The following is a 23,444-nucleotide window of genomic DNA, read 5'->3' on the forward strand; positions in this document are numbered from 1 at the left end:
ACGGGAGGCAGCCTGTGATCAGTCACCAAGACTTCTGCTTATGTGCCTTCCTGCACATATCTGAGAGATTCATTCTCTTCTGGTATTTACACCACTGTGATAATTAGTATTGTCTTGAGACACTGCTGCATGTTTGCAGTTACTTATCACATACAGCAGCATACTGTGGCTCAGAATTTTGTGGCAAAGTGCTCGTGATAACTGTGACCATTCCTGGTATTTTTGTTGGGTTGTGCTCAAGAATTGCAGGACTTATATTTGGAATATTAATAGTTAAAAATTTTATTTCTTAGTTTATACTCTCTACTTCTTTTGGAGAAGCCAAAGTAAGGTTTAATGGTCACAGGCATGCAGGTTTCTCCTCTCACATGATGATGGGCAACTGCAGTTTGTCTCGTACTGCATCTCTGAAAGAGCACTTGAAATAAAATCTATATGGTTCTTTTTTTGTTTGCTTGTTTAGGTAGACTGAAAGGTAAATCAACAATTAGCTCTGTTTGAAAAGAGACAAGAGAGATAATTTTACTATGACTTGCACAGCTCTGGGTCTGTAGGAGCCTCTTTGAAGTTTTGCCATTGTTTCCAGTGTGAATTTGTTTGATGTGCAGTGATGTCTTTTGCATTAGGTGACTTATGTTTGATCATTTGGCACGGAGGTTTTTGCAAGTTCAGTTGCTACAAAATAAAAAATTACTACAGGATTTTCATTTTTCAGTCAACTGTCCAGTAAATTTTGTGTTTCTAGTGTGAAGTTGATAGAAATGAGGAAGAGCTGGTTTTGTTTCTGGTAGTGCTTGGTTATCTCTTTCTGGTTAGTGTTTGTTAATAGTCAGCTTCTGTGCTGGGAAGAAGTAAATATTGTTGAGCACTAAGAGGGTTTTGTGTTGCCCTTTCTTGAAAGAGGAACAAATTTTGTTCTACCCTGAAAACACAGAAGAAAGCTAAAATTCTTATCGTCCCTGGACATTGACTTTTTCATGGATCAGCAAGGGAAGTGGCCTTCATGATGGCTTTACCATCCTGCTCCATCTAGTGGAACACTTAATTCTACATCATGGGCTGTTGAGCCAAAAATAAACCTTGAACATTGCTGACAAATTAGATTTTTTTTCTGGGGGAAAAAAAAAGATATTACAGTCTTGCAGAAGGAGCTTTCTAATTGTTAATTTTGGTAGTTCTTGTCCTTTATGGCATTTTTGACCATGCAGTGGTATTGTTTTTAATAGCAAAAAATGCATAGTAGGAGACTTTGTAGTGGCAAAATGTTGTCTTGGAGGATAACATCACTTTGAAGTGCTGAACTTGTTCTTATCATATTAAATTAAATTAAAAAAGGGACCTGACAAAAATTATTTCCTATAAAATCTGACTTGATTGATAGCTCGAAATAACCCTGGTGAGCGCCCACCAACAAAAATGTAGCAAAGGCAAAATATAAAATGTAGGTGAGATTCATCAAGTAAGGACTGTTGTAATTTGAATGTGCAAGCTGCTGTTAGAGCTAATAGAAGTTGAAAAAGAAAGTTGAGCAAACTGTTGGGCTTGTCAGCTTTTTCAGAGAGCAGTTTTGGGTTCTGAACACTATTCCCTTTTGAAGTCCCCATTTAAAACAAGAAAGGCATATGGGAAATAGGAGATGGAAAAGTGACTTTTCTCTTTCAAGATCAATCCAGTTCCAAAAATCCTTTCTTGCTCTTGAAAGTTGAATAAATTCTTAAATATTAATGGATTCTTTGTTCAGTGAATTGCTTTAAAATTCTAAACGTTTCTTGTTCACAAAAATTACTTCTCAGAGTTGTTTGTAAAAAAATTTAATTTTTTTTCAACTGTCATTCTTTGAAGTGTGAATTGCTTAGCGTAAAGTTTGTCTTGGTATGGGCTCATTTAACATTCTGCAATTTTTAAAAATGAACATTTTTTTCACTGTTGTGACACAGTTATATATAGGAGGCTTTGCAAGGAGATTCTGCCAAGTGTTTAAAAATCAATTCTGCCTGTCTTTTAGCAGGGAACAGCGAGGAGCGTGTATCTTACAGGGCCTTGTTTGTCTTTCAGAAATGTCAGTATCAGAATAAAATTTGTTTCTGTTTCTGCCCCACCTGCATGAAATGTGTGCAGAGCTTGGGGGATCCCGGAGAGCTCAGGGGCTGGTCTGTCCTCGGGGAGGGGGCACATCCCAGGGCTCGTGTGGCAACTGTTCCAGGCGGCTTAAACATCTGCAGAGTTTGTGCTGAGGAGAGAAGGGAACTTTCTGGTGGGTCAGGAGCTCTCCTGGATGGACAGAGCACAAGGGCAAAGACACTTTTTGCTGCATGTTCATTCCCAAGAAAGTGGGAACAAATATTCTCAGCCTAATTTGTTGTATCTCCCTAACTTAAACGTGGGTGTTCAGAGTCTGGAAATGGTATTTGTCACCTGTTACTGAGCAGTAACTTTAAATACTGCAGTGCTTTCTGCTGAATCACTACAACTCTGTGTCTCCCCATAAGAAGTGACCATTAATACACACTCTTTTCATTGCTCTGCCGAGTTCCTGGTTGTGTTGGCTCAGAAAAGACCAAAAACCACAGGTACCTTCCCATTTCCCTGCAGTTGGGATCTTTGAAGGTGTGAAGCTGGAAGGCCCGGCCAGTAACCTCATCTGCTGGAGAGCCCTTCTGGTATCCTGCCCTTTATCCTCAAGCTCCCTGGCTAAATGAAAATGTCACTTTGGAGTAACCCTGTTCATTTTGAAAGAGTAGCTGCCTCTGCTCATCATGAGCTTTACTGTACTTCCTGTCGAGGCATATTTGACAGTCTCGAGAGGCAGGGAAAGGAAAGGCAGCTTGTTTCCCTTTTCTAAACTGGACTTACCAAGTAATTAGTTTCATTTCTGCTTTTAGAACAATGTGGTCTGTGAGGTTGTCCGCAGTTTGTCTCTGAGAGGAATGTATTCTGTGAGGAGGGAGCATTATCTATGAGGAGGGCAAATTTCATGGCTCTTGCATCTCGCAGGGATTTACACAGAGGAGAAGGAGTGTTCCTGCTGAAGCTGCCATGTGATCCTGCTCTTGGCTAATAATAAACAGAAGAACACAGAAGTGTCTAGAATACAGAAAATCCTAAACAATGTTAAATTATTTACAATCGTTCATATTTCTTCCCTAAAGGCAGAGGATTACATTTTATTTAAAATTATTATTAATGTCAAAAATATAGGAGCCATTTCCACTGTGACGTGCCAAGACCTGTTTGACAAATCTGTGCCTTCTGTCAAATACGAACAGACGTGATCTCTTTGAAGTGCTGTTGTTGCTAATACTTCTAGCTCAGGTTTCATTTGAGGAGCTCTGGTCTTAAAAGACTCACAAATACACAGCAGAGTAGTCAGAGTAAGAAGGATCTTTCCCTCAAACAGGCATGTGCTGTTTGTGGCATGAGGACATGAAGGATTGACACCGTGCTGGAAGGTCTGACCCAAAGTATGAGGATGGCCTGAAGAAACTTGCTTTGATGTCAGTAGCAAATCAAAAGCAAAGCCTGGGTACATGAGCCTTCTACTGCTTTTCCTAGAGTTGCTAATATTAGGCTGTGCCCACAGATCCTTAAATTTTTGCTTTAGTAGCCTTGGCTATTAATTTGAATTTGTACTTCATTTTACGCTGTGCTTTCTCTGCGTACGAATCTCCTCGCTGGCGCTTCCTGGTTTTGGCTGGGGTGGAAAAGGAAATAATGTGAGAGACAGTCTTTGCAACCCATTTCACACCCTCTGATATCAGGAAGGGCTGGAAGTAGCATGAGAGAGCCCATTCTCACGCTATTTCCTGCCGCCAGCTCTTCTCCTGCCGCTGCCATTTCGGGAAGGAGAAGGCGCGGGGAGGCGGCTGCTCGAGGTGCGGAGTCGCGGCTCTCCAACTTCAGCACCAGCAGAGCCTCTCTGGTACCTTGAAACTCTGCCAGGCTGCTCCAGAAGGGTTTTATGAGAAGTATTTTTTAAGATGTTTGTTTTTAAAATACTTATCAAAGAAAGGAGGGGAGTGCAGCTATTAACCGACTGCTGTTCGGGGCTGCTGAAGGATCAGCGCATGTGGACACGCTGTTTTTTTAATTTCTAATGTGTTATGAGTTGTAAATTCTTTATATTTTTATTAAGATTTATGGTGTGTTTTATTTCTGGATTTGCAGACTTGCAGAGAGCAATTAAGAGCCCCGATCTGAGCACTTAATGATTTTCTTCCATGTTGATTTCACTTCGTGACAAAGTTCCCTTCATGGAACATGTAGTAAAGTGTGTTTGCTCAAAGTCTCACCTTTTTAAATAGTGGCTGATTTATCAGGGGTACTACTGTTAGTCTAGTTTCTTATTCATATTATTTATTACTTTTTTTCCCTTTACTTTCTTTCCATTGGATATGATTTTGACAGAGTGGTTTCTCTTGTCTCCTGCAGCTCTGCAAGCCATGTCTGCATGCTCACATTCAACAGGACAGGAATTTCCCTGGCCTTTATTCCTGGCATACATGAGCTTCTTACGGACAGTAACAATTATACTGTTAAACATTCCCATGAGGAAGAATAATAGTCATGTCCCCTTTTGCTGATCTAAAGCTGATGAGCTTGTCTACTGCTGTGTGAATTCCTTGGCAAGCCAGGGAGTAGACCCACATCGTCTAACTTCTAATTCTTGGTCTCGATTATAAAACCCACCTTACTTTATTCCAGAGTGCTTAGAGAGAACTGAATTAGGGTCTTCTCCCTGCTCATCTTCAGCCTGAGGGAATATTGAAGATCATATTTTAAACAAGGTTATATTTCAATTAAAAAAAGAAGAATACAGCCCAGGTTATACTTTTTCTGCAATCCAGTGGGGTATTAGGTACAGAAATAGGTTGCTGTAGGTGATTGGAAGCACAGTAGCTCCTGTCTTTTTGTGACTTCAGTGAAGTCACTACTAACAACATGAGTCCAAATATATAGTAGCTGAATTATAGCCAACTTCTCCATGTGTGTGCCCTTTCTTGCTGACTGTCAATAGCAGGGATGTGCCTACTGGCAAGTGCTCTGAAAACCAGATTACCTAAATTTAGCCAGTAAATGGATTATGAATCCAACACATGTTCCCACTCTTGTCACAGCTAATCATAAATTCATAATTTCAAGCTATGCTCAACCCCAGATAAACTTCTCTGTCTTCAAAGTAAATTACATCCTAGCATGAAGCAAAAGACAAAACAAAAGGTGTCCTGGAACAGGTTGAGCGTTACAAATTAGGTGCTCCAGTAAGGAAAATACAAAGGTGATTGCCATAATGGCCAGAAGACCTTTGCAAGTCCAAAATGTGAATAACTGAAGTCATACCACAGGTTTTTGGTGATGCCCACTGCATTGCTCTGAGTCACTGTGAAGGGGTTTAGCTGTTTGCTCCGAGAACCCAATTCTGCCTCCACCTTCACTCACTCTGACACTTGTAGCCCCACGGGCCCATTGCCTTCATTCATGTAGTGCTTTTATTTCTCCTTTGTTCCACACATCTGTTCATGTGCCAGTTCCTTTCTGGCCTTTGGCTGCAGATGCAACTTCCTTTCCCTGTCTAGTTGTAAATACTGGAGATTTGCCTTCAGCTCGAGGCTGGGCTGACCTGATTGAGGAGCGTGAAAAAGCTGGGTTGGAACTTCTTCCCCAATTTCCTGACCCAATTCTGCATCCAAACACTCAGACTTTGCCTTTTAGTTTAAAAACATCTCTTTCTAGTGCCTGCAAGAGTTAAGGATAAACCCTGGTGTTCATTTGGTGCCTTATTCAGTGGAAAGGGATGTTCATTTCTTAGTGTTACATTCGGTTTCATGTGCAAATGGAGCATTTGCTCACACAACAGCTATTTCTTTGTTTCAGTAACATTCAGAGGCACAACATTTGCTCAGGTTAGGCATGCACTGGATCAAGAGTATTTTCCAAAGTTTGGCATGAATGGTAACATTTTATTTAAATAAAATTTACCCACAAAGTAGTATTTTTTCCTGAGATCATAAGCAGACACCCCCATGATTTGGTCAGTAGATTGCTGTGCTCCTCTAACAGAGAAGTTTCATTTTGAATGTCAGAAGAAGATCAGGAGAGTGTCAGGAAGGCAGGGTTTGATAACAGACATATTGACATTTTAGGTAGAGGAAAATACTGCATGGAGTCTAATGTGTAGTTTGCTCAGGATGTATCTCCACTGATACTTTCTTTTAGTAGTCTACTTTGAAACCAAAGTTTACCAAAGAATGTGAATGTATAAGTAACTACTGCTGTCTGAACCTAAGAATGATGCATATTCAGAAGATAATTCTGTACTAAAAGTATTTGGCTACAGTCCAGAATTCTGCAGACAAAGTTCTTCAGCCCAATTTCTTGATGGGTGGCCTATACTCATAATGTTAATTAACAGAGTTAAAAATAATTCACTGAAGAGAAGAACAGATTCCTTGTTACTACTGGTAAAAATGGCAACATGTTGTTTGAAAAAGAATATTATGCCTGCATCACCAAATGATTTTAAACATATAGATAAAAGGCAAAAATGTGCAGAATCCCTGAGATTTCTATTTCAAAAGAGAAAATAAAATAATCCTGAGCTTTTTTTTTTAAAGCAAATATCGGACGCATATTTTTGTAATTGCTTTCAAGTCTGTTTGGTTCAGTGGTGTCTGGATTTCTTAGTCAACATATTTCTGATACCTGTTCAGGCTTCTGCTTTGTTTTTTGTGGCTCTGTTCTCTGCAAACCTAGAAATGCAAATGCAGTGGAATTTTTTTTGTGGGTGAAGGGAAAGAGTTGAAATGTAAGGAGATGGAATATAAGCCAAAACCTTCTGTTAATTAAACTCTTACTAATTTCTGCATTTTAATGGCAACAGGTTCCTCATTCCTTCCCACTGTTTTCTTTTTCTGCCCTCAGAAGTTTTTGTTGTGGCATTAAGTAATAGTGTGAGAGAATATGCGAGAAATGTATGAAAAAACATCTTTTACCCACTGAGGGGTTTGGAGGAGATGCTGTGAATATTATATTGGTCTCTTGCTCTGTTGATAGGTACGAGTTTGCAATAGAATGGGAATTAGTGAACAACACTGGCTGCTCTGCACATAACTGGGTATTTGTATACAGATTTATGCCCAAAGCTAAACTTATCTGGGGTTTGTGTTGCAAAACAGGTAGAGAGTTGCCACCCTGAAAAGTAGTGTTACCATCTTCTAATCAAGGAGTTGTGTAGGGTTGACTTTTGTTGATTATTTTGCTTGATGATTTGTTAAGTTTTGAAACGTCATAAATAATTTTCCATCTAATTAAAATGACCAATATTTGTCAAACAACTAATATATTAGTAAACAAGATGTCTTGTGCACTCACAGCCCTGACTCAGTGTGCAATCCATTTTGAGAAATTCATCATGGGTGTTACAGACTTGACACAAAATAATTTATTCAAGAAATTAGTGTGTTACATTGTTACATACAAACATTAAATGTAGCTACTACCATAGTATTCCCACACAATTTTATTTTTCTTTCATGATTGTAAAGATTAAAAGAAAATTCAAGAGCCTGGATTCACCCTTACAGGAACTCTCCTCCTGTGAGTTAATTCACTAACAGTGGGTTTCACAAGCATGGTTGATTGTGTGGATTCCTTGGGGTTCTGCTGAGCAGCCTTTCATCCTTCCAGTGATGCCTCACATTCCTGGAGAGAGGGGATCTCACATTGTAGTAAACACTGGCTTGGACTCCTTGCAAAGCTGATGGACAGACCATTGGTGCATTTACTGCAGGACAGGCCCAGTGCTGGAGGAGGTTTGACACGTGCAGAAAGTCAGACAAGTGGCAAAGCTTGGGATTGTCAGGTTTGCCTTTGCTGTGTGTGGATCTTGCAATGATATTGCTCTTTTTTTCTATATTTTTATTTTCTCTAGGCCCAGAATATACCTTTTTAATGGTAGGGAAAATGCAACAAATCCCCCCTAAAAACAACTCTGTTTGCTGCAGGTGAGACTTCTGTAATGGCATTGCTCAAAACACACATTTCAAGAAAATCAGAATGAGTAAAATAGTAGATTATTGTGTACACAGTAATCCTTCAGTCCTCTGGTTTTTGTGAAGACAGGTAGTGGTCAGTCTGAACTAGGAATGAATGAATGAATTGGGCCAGAGTGAAGTAGGGTGAGAAGTTAAATAAGAGGAGGAATTGTGTCTATGTAAACTCTGTAAGGTTGTGATGCACCCAGGATGTACTAGACAGTTGTATTTATTCAAGTTTTACTCATTAATATAAAAAGTGTGCTCAGTTTTACTATAAAATTCCCATAACCTTATTAAAAAACAGAGCAAACAACATCTTGAATTGTGAGTATCAGCTTTAATGGTGTAAAAGTCTTGGATTTTACTCTAGTGATAAAAAACCATAGCTGTCAAGTGGTGAGAATCAATCGAAGCAACTGTTAAAACTCTTATTGGTTCCTGAGAATTAATTTTCACTCACCCTTCCTTCCCATGCTCGTGCAACGTCCCTTTGTTCAGAGAAAGCCCTGAACAAGGGTTGTTTTGAGCTGTGGTTGGAACAAACAATTCAATATGAGACAGAAACAAGCGGAATAAAAGACTTCCACAGAGGCTGGAGCAGCCTTGCCCAGGAATCCCTCCTGCAGGAGGAAGATCTGCAGGCACAAAATACAGAGCAAGCTATAAATAAACGCTTGAGGAAACAAGAAGGAGTGTGGCATTGATTGCATCATTTTTGCATGGCCTGTGTAAGGCTGGAGCAATGCTCCTGGGTGGATTTGGTGGTAGGAGTGCTGGGATGCAGTGCTGGTGCATGAGGGGATCTTGAGAGGGAAGACCCCTTGAGTCTGTCTGGCTGCTACTGTGGGAGGCACAGAAAATGCTGCTGCAGCAGGAAAGGGCTGCTGGAACGATGCGCTTCCCGTGTGCTCCCACCGTGGAGCAGGTGTGACTGGTGTTTTTAGGATTTTGCAGTTTACTCACCTTGGTGGGTGTGTAGCTGCTGGAACTTTTTGCCTGACCTTGGGAGCTGCTGGTTCTGGTGTTCACAGAAGGATCAGCAGGCACAACAGCTTTTGTAGCACAGTTGGTTGTTGTTTTTTATGAGAGCTGTTATCGCTCGGGCTGTTCTGCTGCAGAAAAGGAACATCTCAGGATTGGAGGGTGACAATTAGGGGAATACTTTTATCAAACTGAGACCTGAAAGGATACTATAAAACCTCATTAAAGACTTGCTTTTAAAAAAGGAATTAAAAACCACAGTATTCCAAAAGATAGAAGGCAACAGAAAATTCCTGATACAAGGATCAAATGAGGCCAGTACATTTGCTGGTACAGTGTGAAAGCGCCAGGTTCGATTCCCAATTATTCCCTGGACTGAAACACTGCAGATACATCACTGCCAGTCCCAGGGAGAGGGAGCACTCAGTGCTGACTTGCACGTTCCCTCATTTTCCTCCTCTGGGAACTCCACTGTTCCATGATCCACCAAAGCGTTTCCTTCACTGGGGACTTCAGTTTAAATTTCTTTTGTCTGGTGCTTGCCTGCATTCACAGGTATTGCTGAAGTTACTGGTTTTGAGAGACCCCTGACAAAGATGTCTGCAGTACATTTGGTACAGATTTACCAGCAGGCTCAGAAGTTTATTGAGACCATGTGCTTGCATGCAGAGAACATGGTCATAAAATCCCAACTATAGGAAGGGCAGGCTGAAAATTAAAAAATAGATTAAGCTCATATTAGGTGAAGAAGTTCTCAAACTGATGCTGAGCTTAAGTAATCTTTAAGTACTTTTTATAGTATGTGATTAGTTCTAAATAAACTGGAAGAAATTGCTGGCAAATTTTACATGTGATTAAGAATAATTTTGTAGCAGGATGTGATTGATAAGTTTTGTGATTTGAAACACCATTTTTAACTGATTACTTTGTGGTATATTATACACTGATTTTGTAGCTGAAACGTGTTAGAATTATATTTAACTGTGTTAACTGTGTTTGTATTGTAGTACACTAATTAAGTCTCCGAGAAGGGTTTGCACCATCAAAGCTGAATTGCAGTGTGTTCATTACACAAGTGAGGGGTTTCAGTGTCTGGGTGATAATTTACACTTGAAACACCTTGGCTGCCCAGCAAAATTTCCTGTGAAGTGCCTTGGGTACTCCACAAGGTTTCCCTCCCCCCCCCCAGAGGGTTCATGTAAGCTGCAGCTCAAGGAAAAGCTAGAAGAGGGCTATTTTTAGGAAAGCTGCTGCAGCTGGGGGAGGGAAGGAGCCTTGGGTCCTAGAGGAGGGTCTGGAGGAGTGTGGTGCTGGCAGGACCCACATCCAGTTCAGGTCAGGTGGCCAAGTCCTGCTGTGGGATCTTGACTGAGATTTGTGTTTTTACAAAAAATAAAAAATAAAATCCTTCTGAAGCCTAAGTAATATATATAAATAAATGAAAATAGCAGTGTACCTGCAAAATCCCCACGCTGTGTTAATTTGCCCTTTTTGATTGTTCGTTTATTGTTCTGATTGTTCAGTTGTTGTTATTAATGTTTGTAATACTTGCTAAGTTGCTCAATACCACGCTGTCCACCACTTCTGTTGCTAAGGCATCTCAGAGGGATTTTAATTATTTATAGTATAAAATATCAGGGACCGTGTGCATCTTGAAGCTTCATGTCTGGCAAGGCAATTTCCTTACATAGTTTCATGAAGAGTGTGGCTGTTCTCTGGATATTCTTACATCAAATTGAGTCTTATGAGTGAGCCAATGTTGCTCAAGTCTCCAGGTTATTGTTTTATTTTGGTCTTTTCATTAGCTCTGCCTATCAGTACGTGTGCCATGAAGAACAGATTTTGCAGTTTAGGTGTGCAGTCTCCTTTCTTTTACCTCAGAGTGGCTTCTTGTTTCTTCTGGAGGAGTCACTGTTCCCCTCTGTTCCACAGAGCTGAACTGCTTTAGGAGACACACATTTTGTTATCAAAGGCCAGACTTGGGTGAAACATAGTTTCCTCATTTGTAAACTGCTGTTTTGATATAATTCTTATTCAAGAAAAATATGAAAACTCACATCTGCGAAAACCACTGGATGATTTTGGATAGTGTGAGGTTTTAAATGAAATCAGATGAGTGAAGGGTGATCAATCTTTCGTGGTACTAATGCCAAGAAGTATTGCAATGTCATCAAGCATCTTGACATGATGAAGTGGTTTGGTAGAAGGAGTGAGAGGATGGATTTAGAGATCTGGTTTAGCAGCATAGATGATATATTCCCCAAATGGGCATTCCAGACTCTAGGATCTTGGCATGTCACATGAAAATGTAGTTGTTAGTGTGCTAGTGTATTTTCAATGCTAACTCTAATTCTCTACCCCTGTTGTTCAAAGTTTTTTCAGAAATCCGGTGTATAGTACATAGGAGTGTGGAATGTGAGGTTACAAGTAAAATGGACTCGTTGGTGTCACAGTGTGTTATCAAGGGAACCAGTATTTAAAATGTCTAGTTTTAAAGAGCTATTTGGAGAAGAACATGTCAGATTAAAAGTTGCTTTATTGTGATTTATGTAGCTGTTTCACTGAAGTGGCAAATATCAGAACTCCTCTGTGCTCTTTCAGAGCTCTTGGCTAGGTAGGAGCCTTGACCCTTCTCCATTGCCTCTGGAGTACTTCCCTGTCCACCTCTCTTCCACGGCGCTGAACTACTCTAGGATCCAAGTAGTGTGTTCTCCTCTATGGTTTTCACCAGCTCTCTTCAGACATTTTGTGCTCCATTTCTATTTTCCTCCACAGTCTCCTCTCCAAGCACATTGTGGATTGTGCAGCTGCATTCCCAGCGCATGAGGAGGGTGACTGGGGATCAGGCAGGGAAAAACAGGGCAAGGCAGGACTGGACAGGACAGGTCAAAGCAGAACTGCTCTCATTAAACTAAAAAAAACCCCAACCAAACCCCAAGCTTGGCCCTCCACCAATTTTTAGGATCAGAAAGGTGTTGAGCCATTTCCCAGTTTCAATCTGATTGGAGCCGAGCCTCAGCAGACGCTTGGGAAGCTGTAGCTCCACTGCTGCTTAATTGCTTCTTGTTTTGAAGGATAATTAGGAACTTTATTTAAAAATAGTAACTTTAGTGTTCAGTCCTTTAAATTTGTCACCAAGATAATTTCATTAGACTCCCAGCTGTTTTCTTATTGGAATTGTGAACTAAAAATAGGTAGGATTTCTGCTGTTGTGTGCAGAGGCTGGTACCTCCATTTCAGCTTTGACTTTCCCTAATGATGTGAAATGTGTTTATTTCCCTCAGAGCTTTCTTCTGGGCTGAATTTAAGAAGGTCCTGCTAATTATGCCAAAATTGTGTACTGCGGTTTTCTGATAAAGTCACGTGGCTGTGAAGAATATGAAACCGATTTCCCTCAAGACAAGTCTTACAAATGAAAGATTGATGCCACACCCAGTACATTTTTCTTTTTCACCAGTCTGTAAGAGATGTTTGTAATAGTTCAACAAATACCTTTTAAAAACAAACAGACACTAATGAACACAGGTTTGTTACTATTATTATTATGAGGGGTGTGATTTACCCTCTCAGCTCAGTTCTCATGAGCAGTCCCTTTGTTGTGCATAATTGAAATCACAATGTAGATTGTGAGATAATGTGACAATTACCGTGTTTATATTGTATGAAACACGGGTTTTTTTGAAACAAACCTCTGTAATTACCAGAATCTGTACAAGCATATGCTGCTTTTATGCATACGAGGTTTACAGGACGAATCAGGTTGTACTATCCAGATTTAAATAGCGTCTCTTTTAAACTCTGAACTGTTTCACATTTTTTTTCTGACACCCACACCACAAAGCATTATAGTGGATTAATGCTGGACATGAAGAAAACTGAAACAGATTTTTCTCTGCAGAGTTAGACTGTGTAAATGTATAGTGGTCTCCCTTAGAAATCAGTAGTTACAGGATCACACCGAATGGGTAGGGTTGGACGGGAGTCCCACCTCCTTGATCAAGCAGAGTCCCCTCAAGCACCTTACTCAGGTTTGTGTCCAGACAACTCTTTAAAAAGTTGCATTTTTGGATTGTGATGTTAGTCAAAGCTTTTTTTTTCCCCTTGGGATACCTTTTGACTGTAACTCCAGTAAGTATCTGCAGTTCATACTGATAAAAATGAATGTAGGTAACAGGAGGAAGTTCTACTGCAGAGCAGTGTGGGGCTTGTGGGGTTTTTTTAAATGCTTGGTGTTCGGAGCCACAATCCAGAAAGTCAGTGACCTTAATATAAATTATATAGACCTTTAGGGTTTTTTTTTGTTCCCCGTTCTATTGTCTTTAGGCAAAGAAACAGAAAATCGTAAGATGTGCTAGTAAAACATGGATCTCTCCTGTGGAAGTGAGTTCATTCAAAGGAGGGGAATTTTCTCCTTTAATTAAAATGAAAGCTATGCTTATCTGCAGAAGTACTCCAGTGATGTTCCCTTAAAACCTGTGTTTAGCCGCAGTGTGTAATTCTGGCACGGTTTATTAGCGTCTCAGATCTTTTTTAATTTTCTCCTCTGCTTGTTGGCAGTCTGTTCCTTGGACTTCCTGTCCGTGTGCATCTCTACAAAGCAGATAAGTGCAGTTTTACAAGCTGAAGCTGAACGTGGGTGGGATGGTGTGAGGGAAGAGTGCTGTTTTGAAAGCTCTGCACCTGTCACTAGTTTTGAGCATCACAATCCGTACAGGGCAGCCAGTGTGTGCAAGATGCTGCAGAAATCTCTTAGGCAGCAAAATGTAGAAGAAAAGCGGGAATGGCTATATTTAGTAGTCACATATTATTAACTTCTGTGTAATGTATCGGTTGCTGTGCTCAGACACCCTTTTTTGTGGTGAGTCTAATAATTTGCCACTGAGTAGAGGAAGTGGAGTTAAAACATTGTCGTGTGATAAAAGCTGTTTCACATATGGTTATGGTGTTTATAGACTGTGTATGTATAAATAAGCACCTGCTATGGTGTAGGTAATGTAGGAACACACCTCCCTTTCAGCAGAACCATTGAGTCTTCTCTCCAGACTTTCTCCCCGTGTGACCCATCTGATCTGAGTCTCCCCCACCTTGCAACCTTTGCTGCTGTTCTAAGTGTAAACCACGATCCGGAAGCTCTAATTATAGGAATGCAGAACAAGTGGAAATCCTGGAATTGTCCTCAGCACTCTTAAATTGCAAAGTTACCAGTTGCAGGTATCAGAGCAATAGGTGAGCCAACCCAGGGCTGTTCCCCTGGAGCTGCCTCGTGCCTCTGCTTCCGAGCACAGCTTTGAGTTGCACATTTATTTCCAGATCTCTGGGCTGTGAATATCAGATGGCCACAAAGTTTCAGGTACGTATTTGAACCAGGACTGCAACTCTGAAGGGTGCTGTTCATCATTTAGTGCTTCCTTAGAGTCAGGTGTCATAAGAGGGTTGCTGGGTTTATGTCTTTGAGCAGAATAACAGACTTGGATATTGGGCAGCCAAAAGCCCCGGCTGGGTTCATAACCCCTGAAGGAGTGTTGATGTGGGAATATGGACAACATTTGGGGAAGGGAAATATCATCTCAGACCCCCTCTTATCTTTCCCAGTGCAGCAATTATACCCATGATTTTTAGTGTCTGTTTTAGTTCAGTTCTTCTCCTGAGACTGTTTAAATGTTTCTTTCATGTAGAAGAGGAAATTTGTAATCTGTTAATGAATAATTCAGGTTTAGGGTTTCAGCCATTTAAGATGCAAACAAGAGACACTGCCCTCTGCAGACAAAGAGATGGGCAAGATGTGCATGTCCTCTACTGGAATCCAATGGCTTTTAATCATCCAATGGAATTTGGAGACTTTCTGGAATTTCAGTGCACACCTTGGGCTCTTCAGTTTGGCTTTTCCTTCCCTTGGATTCCATGCTGCCCGGTTGAGACTGAGTGTGAGGGGGTGGGGAGTCCACCCACTTGTAGTGAAAAAATGAGCTGTTATTCATAGCTCTGTGATACTTTCTTTTCAAGAACAAAGAAGCATAAACCAGCATCCCTGGAGTTTCAGAATTAATGCCCACTGAGATGAAATTCTCTCCCACCTCTCAGTGTTTGTTTCATGGCACCTGCACAGGTAGAACTCACTGCACCATTTTGTATTTCACAGTCATGATGTGTAGAATCTTTCTTTATTTGTTCTCTTCCATAAGGAAAGGTGGGACTGGAGTTAAGGTTTCCAGAGAACATGGCAGTAATTTAAATTTGGCAGTTTTTTACAGCATAGCTCAGCACAGAGGTTGAAGGGTGGTTTGTGGCCAAGGCTCTGGCAGTGCCTGGGAGCAGAAACCTGTGTCAGGAAAGAGGGATGGGGCTGTGTGAGAAGACTTTCCCGGTCCTTGGCCTCTGGAAAGTCTGCCAACAAGGCAGCCAGGGAGGATGCTGAGACTGCATATGTGTCACCTCTAGTACCCCCTGAATCTTAATATTCTTCTGAGTATAATGTTCCATTTCAAGATAGATCTGTCCCTTCTGCTGCTGAGGGCTTTTAGAGTTGTAATGCTGAAATAATGATGTTCTATGAATAATACATTTAATAATTGTTTAGGTAGTTACAACACTTTTATATAGGTAATAAACATAGTCAATAAAGCTAGTTTAAAGGAACTAATTCCACCTGAAGCAGCTGACTTACAACTTCCTCATTTTAACATTAGAATGTTACAATACAAGCTAATTAGAGAATAAGGGATTTTAAAAGTCCTCCCGAAATTTCCCCTCGCCTCCCAACTTTTTCTCCCACATGCCCAACCCTCACCCACACACATCACTCCAGTCCTGTCTCAGTTCCATGTTTTGCAGCACCTGACTGTTCCTCTGTGAGTCAGAGGCTGCCGTGGAAAACCTCCCTGTGCCGAAACCAGCCGGCGTGACTGGGCTGGGAGAGGAAACAGGCAGAGCTTGTGCCTTGTCAGGGATTTTACTTTTCCTGTGCACACTTCATTCTAAATTCTCTGTCACTTCAGTCTTAAAAGCACACAGCTCAGAAAAGCCCACGTTAGAAAACACATTTTGCAAATGTTAAAATGCGTTTTGTAAATACAAAGTGTATCCTACTGTCTGTTTTACAGACATTTGAATGATTGGAGCTTTTAATACTGTTTTTAAAGGTTTTAATAGCCAGGTGTGTGTTTTGAGAGATGAGATTTAAAGTTCATATTTTTATAAAGATTAGAATTCAGCTTCAGAATGAATTGAGTCGAGTTAGCAGGTCAGTGGGGAAGAGAGGGGGAGGGGCCAAAATATTTTATTTAAAAGATTCTAAAATGGTGTGTCATGTCCCATGTTAATTTGGGGCTGTTTGTGAGCCTTTGTAAAGCCACATTATTCTGTCAGTTGTCTGTTTTAATTGCGGGCTTAAAAGCACTAAATACTCAAATGCAGTTTGGGGAGATATTCCGTAGTCAGGAGCTGTGTATTGGTGTTATCACAAATACATGAGTAAGCAGAGGTGGAGAGTCTGTATTAGATTTTACTTTTAAGAATAGCAAAACTCTAAGCCAAGAGCAAAACCATGAAACTGGATGACTGACAGGTTTTTCATGGAGAATAAAAGAGGGCTGCACTATTCCAGAACCGTGGTCACTCCTGTGAGTGGCTTTCCCACAGAAGTAGTGTGGTCACCTTTATTGTTTGTCTTTGATTTTGGCTTCAAGCTTGATTTCTTGCTCCTTTTATCTGCCTGAATGTAACGTGTACCAGGGAGAGACAAGCACTTCATTTTGACTTCTCTGTTTTGTTGTGTGGCAAAAGAACACAGAACCAGATATTTGCAGGCAATGCTTTTTATAGTAGCCAGAGATCAGTGTCACTGCCCTGCTCAAAATTCACAGTATGAAATTGCTATTGCAGCTCTGTATCATTTGCTTGGTTTAAAATGATTTTTTTGAGTATACCTGCTATTAAATTGCGTGATCAAATGCTTTTGAGAAAAAAAAAAGAAGAATAACTTTACAACTCACTTCTGAAAGAGAGGTGTGCTCTTTACAGATGCTTTCAGTTGTATGCCAGGTTGTGTGTCTGCTCTACAGAGGCCTGGAGTTGTTTTTGCTGAGTTGAAAGAAGAATGTTTAAAAAAGAAGGAGAGGAGAAGGATGAATTCCTCTGAGAAAAGCAAAAGCTGAAACGTGAGCTGCTGTGAGTTGTTGGAACTGTCAGCCCCGAGCAGGTATTGACAGGTAGCTCTGTGAAGACACCAACTGCAGTTCCAGTCCCGAGTGTCACGGGAAATAAATTAAACATTTGAGCCTCCTGTGAGCAGGATCAGAGTCAAAATTACTGCCTTTTTGCTAAAGAACCTACCTCCCTAAAACACAAATCTCAGCTGGGATGGTGCCTGAGTAGGCAAAACTCCAGCGCTGGATTTCTGTTCTCGCACGTTAAATACATGGGAACTGTTTTGCTGGAGATCTTCCTACAAGTGTATTTAAATAGGGCAGTGCAGTCCTCCCTCACCACCCTGCTCAGAACCCTGCAACAGTTTGTCTTCCCATTGTTTTGGGCTCATCTGGGGCCTGATTCCTTCCCTGAGCTATCACTGCTTCCCTAGTTCCTGCGGAAACTCCGTCTTGGGTTCAAAATTCCTTTCTGTCACGTGGGATCGTGTCAGCTCCGCCTGCCTCTGTCCCTAAAATTTCTGTTACAAACAATGTTGCCCATTTTTCCAAAAGCAGCTGGGGAAGTGCCTGGTTCTGTGTTCTCCATGTTTAGGTTTAGGTTTACAAGCCACACACAAGCTGAAAAATGTGGGAACTGTCTGAACCCTTATTTTATCTGGTTTTACAGATTAGTTTGTTCCTTCAAGTTACAGAAACAAGTATGAAGCATTAGTTTATTAATTCTTTTATCATCTGAAGGCCCTTTTTTTAGTGTTTTAAATTATTAACATAATTTTTTACTATTGTTAATGCTGACAATTCTGTGATAATAATACATATGTGATGATCTTTATCAGCTGAAAACAAATCTACTGATTTGATGGCACTGGAGGGAGCTACAGACCATGAGGACAAGGTTCATAAAAATATTTTGTTGAAACACAATGAAAGGATATCCCATTAGGTTCACCTGTTTTAATTGCTCAGAGCAGCCTACAGTAAAAGGGCCGTATACTTACAACATGCATAGATTGTTTTATATTAAAAATTACATCTGGAATTGAAGGAAGCTTTAATTTTCTGATTTGAAATCAAATATGGGGGGATTTCAAACAACTTTATATTCTGTAGAGGCACTCTTTAATTTCATTAAAAATTACTCATATAGAACTTTGCATAAATGACTTCACTTTAACAGGCTCCTTAGTCTGAGTTAGTGACAAATATTCTTAAACCTGTCTGAGAAGATCCCTATTGCATGTACTGGATTTAAATTAGATTAGATTGTGAAAAATTATTAAATTTAAAGTTTCTCTCCAAGTTCAGTCCCCACAGAGCACAGGAGTGATGCAGTTGTGTTGGTTTCTTCACTGTGTATAAGGTCTGGGACTTAATTAAAAAAGGCTTAAAACAAAAATCCCTGAGTTTGTTCATAGATACAGACCTTTTCCCACCTTTCAGAAGACAGGCATGACAAAAATTATATTAAAAATATGAGTATTTATGGGGAGCAGTTAGGAGAGAAGTTGAAGTCAGCCACACTGGAGTTGTCACTAGTCCAGCTTGATGCATAAAATTAAAAATTGTAGTCTTTAGTGTGCAAAGCTTTTGCTGAAATAACTGGAAAAGATACCAAACTTGATGGAGTATCTGGAAGTTAATAGAGTCTTCGAGAGTCACAGGAGGTTAAAACCATTTACAGCATCAGGAAGAAGAGAAATAAGGATAGGTAAAAATGAAAGCAGGCAAGCAAAATTCCTTTAAAGTGTAGAAAAGATAAAATACTCTGTATCTAAAGCAACTTTGATAGTGTTTTGCAAGAAACAGGCTCTTCAATTAGATCTTAGTCTGGTGTTTTCAGCCCTCCAAAATTCAGGAAGAAAAGTTGGAGAAGAGGGACGGAAAGCAAAGCGAAGTGAGAAGGTTTTTTGTGCAAACATTTAATTGCTTCGTCTTTTCCCATGGTTTTTGTCTTCTTTCGCAGCCTTGTTAAAAGAAAAAAAAAAGTTAATGGGGATTGCACCATGTTCCTTCCCACTCCCTCACCTCATGTTCCCGCCCCAGGCTTGCCCTGGGATCAGATCCTGGTGTAGTGATCTCATCCATACCATTACCTTTCATTTCTGTTCCCAGCCTTGGCCTCGGAGCAGCTGAAGTCATGTGGGGTGGGGTGAGGGGCTGCTCCGAGGTTATTTGACATATATGGGCTTGTGTGGCGGGGGAGCCTCGGGGCCACGCGGGGGGACTTGGGTTTAGTCAGTCTGGTTTGGTGGTTGTGAGAGTGTGAAAACACCTTCCTACAGGTTTGCAAAGTAGAAGTGAAGGCAGCTGGAGCAGCCTCGGGTGCTTGGGGTTGTGTTGGTTCTCAGTGGGGGAAGCTGTGCAGAACAGTTCCATGTGGGAGCTGGGAATGGGGCTTGGGATGTAGAGTTTGGGGTGAGCTGTGGCCTTGGTCAGGGTAAAGGAGCACAGATGATCTCCTTAGGGGGGGATACCCCTCCAAAGCCATCACTGGAGGAGGAGGGATCCATAAGCAGCATCCAGTCAAGGTGAAGAGTCAATGGCAGAGGGGAACTGGTAGGTATCCTGGGGTGCCATGGAGGTCCTTCCAGCAATGCACTGGAATATTGGCTATGTTTGGGTTACCTCATGTAGTGTTTGCTGCTCTATAGCCCTCTCCTTCTCATCTTCCTCCCAGACAAAGTTTGTCCATTATATGAGCCAGAAGGGGCGATCTCGTAGTAATGTAAGAATTGCTGTCTTAAGGAAGAAAAAAATATATGTAGTTCGTTCTTTACATAATTTAACTCAAAACTTGCAGTTGGGAATAGGCTCTTAAACTAACTTGGAGTATCTTTATAAAAAACAATAAATCCTGCATTGCATGTTATAAAGAACATTATCCAGAATACTTCTGTGAGAACTGCTGTTTCTGAAGCATTCGTTGTTCAGATGGCAGGGGAGCAAACTGGATGTGGTAAAAGGCAGGGGGAAGAGGAGGGAAGTTTACATACAGCTTTAAGCCTGGGTGGAAGTTACTCTACAATTTTTAGAAATGAAAATATCCATGTAGGGACCTAAAGGAATCCTGTGGGCTGATGGTGCAGTTTGCGTGGAACGCGTGCACGGTGCCTTTATGGCAGATGGAAGATATTTTACTGGGGCTTAATGCTTATTATAGTTGCAGTTTTTTTGATCACCATCTGTAGTCTGTATTGGTTTTTGATAGAGCAACTAAGATTTTATATTTTGAGAGTGGCGTTCTCTGTGTTGTGTCACACTGACTACTACTTCCAGTGTGTCTGAAATAACAAAGCCTCACGACTTCAGTCTGATTCCTGCACTGCTGCTTTCCTGTGCTGTAGAAAATATTGAATCTCCTGATTATACAAATGTCTTCTGTTGGGTAATATTGACAAATACACTGAATAACATTTTTGACATAACATTCTGTTCCCACACAGATAATTTGGATGTAATTGAATGGGTTGATCAAGAGTCTGTGCTAAAAATACAACATTTTCTCACCCACTAAGTGGAAGAAAATGCTCGCTCCAGAGGCGGTTTTGTCAAGTGGAGCCATTTGGAAGTGGGATGGGTTGTGCCCTGACTCCAGATCTGCCCCCCAAGTCGGAAGGCTCGGCTCAGGGCCGCCCTGGGCTGCAGACACAGCTGGTTTGGACCCTCGGCACAGCCCACAGAGTCCCTGGTGAGGGTCCAGGGGATGATGCTGAGGCCAAGCAGCCATGGCTCCAGCCTGGCACAGGGTTTGGGAACCACGTCCCGCTCCAGGCTCCTGGAGGCCCCGAGCAGCCCGTGACTGATTTAACCGGAGCAGAGCGCTCCGGCCCGTGCAGGATCCCGGCCAGGATGCCTGTCAGACCCGCAGGAGCACTTCAGTACACTTGAGCCAAAAATGTATAGAAATAGTTGGGGGGGGGGGAATTTTGAAGATCTCTTTTCTTTCCTTCTGTTTTCCCTTATTTTAATGGTCTCCTGGGCAAAAGGCCGCATTGTTAGAGTTTCAAAAGCGGGATGGTTGTGCTGCAGAACGGGGGGAGAAAGAAAGAAAAATAGACCTTAGAGAAAGGCTGGCTGTTTAGCATGCAATAAAGTGACTTTTATACCTCTCCCAATCTCCTATCAAATAAATCTCGTGCTAACAAGCAATCAAACCCGTTTCCCTGCCCGCCGCTCCGCACGGCCCCAGCCACATTGTACCTTTCCAGCCTTTGAAACTGCCTGTGCCTATTTTTATTTGTCAGGCCGGGGCTGGGCTGGCCCCATTCCAGATGTGTCTCACAAGATTTGGTGCTGATGAGCTATTTATAGCCCTGTGGTTCCATTGTCATGGCAACCGTGCTAGAGGCCAAGGCGGCTGGGAGCTATTTCTGGACTTGTGCTGTAATGTAAAACTGATTGGGAAAGTTAGTGCATCCTCTAAGCCAGACTAACTTTAGACAGGCAGAGAGGGGGGGTGGGGGGGAAAGAGACAACTACAACCTCTTTAAATAGATTTTTCTCCTTCTCCTACCTTTTCCCCATTTTCCTTTTCGATGGCTGGCAGTTTTTGGAGGGCTGCTTTGCCTTCTGCTGGGTTTGTCTCCGATTCATTCATGCCTCCCGGCGGATTACGCTGTTTTAATTAGGCAGTTTGGGAAGCCGGGTGCGTAACCAGCCTCGATTTTAGGGCAAGGTTGGAGCTTCATGGAGGCACAAAAGTTAAGGGGGCTTTGCTGAGCGGGTCGTGGCTTTTTTTGCCATAGTCACAGTTTTTTATACCCCCCACTTCTAATAATCTATTTTTTGTGTGTGCCTCATGTTCTCCGCGCCATATAAGGAACTGTAACCTTGATTACCACAAGATGATTCCAAATATATGGAGTCATACTTTTCAGCTTTCTCATTATTTGCTTCAAAATTAGACCCATGGTGCCCCTCCGCCTCCAAGTGGCTGGAATGCTCGAGGTTCTTCTGGAATTACAGCTGGGGCCGCTCTCAGAATCACTTTTCTGCGATATGTACGCATTAATGCCATCTATAATTAAATTCTGAGCTTTAAACTGTTTGTAAATCTTTTTATGTGACTTGCTGCTTTGATAAAGAAATTATAATAACCCCTTGACTTGGAATTGGAAACCAAGAATACATTTGCAGCTTCTTGGGACAGATTTCCGAAGAGTTGTCTTTCAGTTTGCTTCTTTTTGCGTCTTGCACTACATTTCGAGGTTCATTTCCAGTATAAATCTGCTTTAGAATGGGATCCTTATGTTTGAGGAATGACGTGCAGAATTTCCTTACAGGAACATCGTATATGAGATGTTTTTAAATGCAATGTAGTTCTCTCCTAATTGTACCAATAATTCTCTTACAGTACTGTCCCTATGTGCCCATCCCTAAAGGCTTTTTTTTCCTTTCCTAATTGTGAAGTAGTTACAGTAATTGCAAAGGTTTTGATGGCATTTATTTTCTCCATCTACTTTTGTTTAGAAAAGAATAAAAGAGCTGTGCCTTTCTGAACAATTTTAATTGCCCAGTAACGTGTTTGTGGCACGTCTTCAGTGGCCAAATAACAGAAAATATCAGTATATCTTTAAACAAAAAACTAATGATGTGCTAGTTTTAATTTTTAACTTAATTTTGAAGAAAAACCTGACAAGTTTGGTTTCACATAGTCCATGTTTGCAGGATACCATAAATACTAACAACATAGCTGAAGACAGAATTTATCAAATAGTTAACTGCTTAGCTTTTTAAAAGCTGTTGCTGAATAACATAAAGGATTATGGCAAGGACTAAAAAGGAAGTAAAGTAGAAGTAAAGCGTGATCTGTTCTGAAAAATAAAAAGTACACTCATGTTTATAATGTTCAGTTAAATTTCACCTTAAAACTACTTTAGGGAGAGTTGTGTTAGTTTTGTAGTCCTGATAAGGTATAGATAAATAAATAAAAATCTCTTGGGCATTGGCACAGTTTGGTCTTTAGGGAGATCAGTAAACAAATATTAGTTTCTTTCTGGACATAGAAACTTGAATTGGAAAGACTGTTTTTTAGAGGCAATCAGGGTAAATGCAACTGTAATTCTTAGTGAAATCTTGATAATTCTTAGTAATATCTTGGTAGAAACACATGACTCAGTGAAAATGAAAATTTCCACTGACTCAAGGGACTCTGGGCAATTAAGTCTCTCTCTGAGTGCCTGCATTTAAAGCAGGGTTATTGCAAGGTGTGCGTTGGGGTGCGATGGTGGAGGCAGGAAATGCAGCCTGAATGAAGGCAGGCAGGAGTTGGGAGTGTGATTTA

The 23,444-nt window shown here is 41.1% G+C and overlaps 1 protein-coding gene across 1 annotated transcript in view; it reads left to right on the forward strand.

Annotated features, from left to right (window-relative positions):
- Window positions 1-23,444, forward strand: part of GNAS (GNAS complex locus) — a 51,306-nt gene that overhangs the window by 14,833 nt on the left and 13,029 nt on the right. The gene's annotated exons all lie outside the window — the stretch shown is intronic.

The sequence above is a fragment of the Manacus vitellinus genome, unplaced genomic scaffold, assembly GCF_001715985.3.
Source record: "Manacus vitellinus isolate BGI_N305 unplaced genomic scaffold, ASM171598v3 scaffold_26_pilon, whole genome shotgun sequence".
Taxonomy (NCBI): domain Eukaryota; kingdom Metazoa; phylum Chordata; class Aves; order Passeriformes; family Pipridae; genus Manacus; species Manacus vitellinus.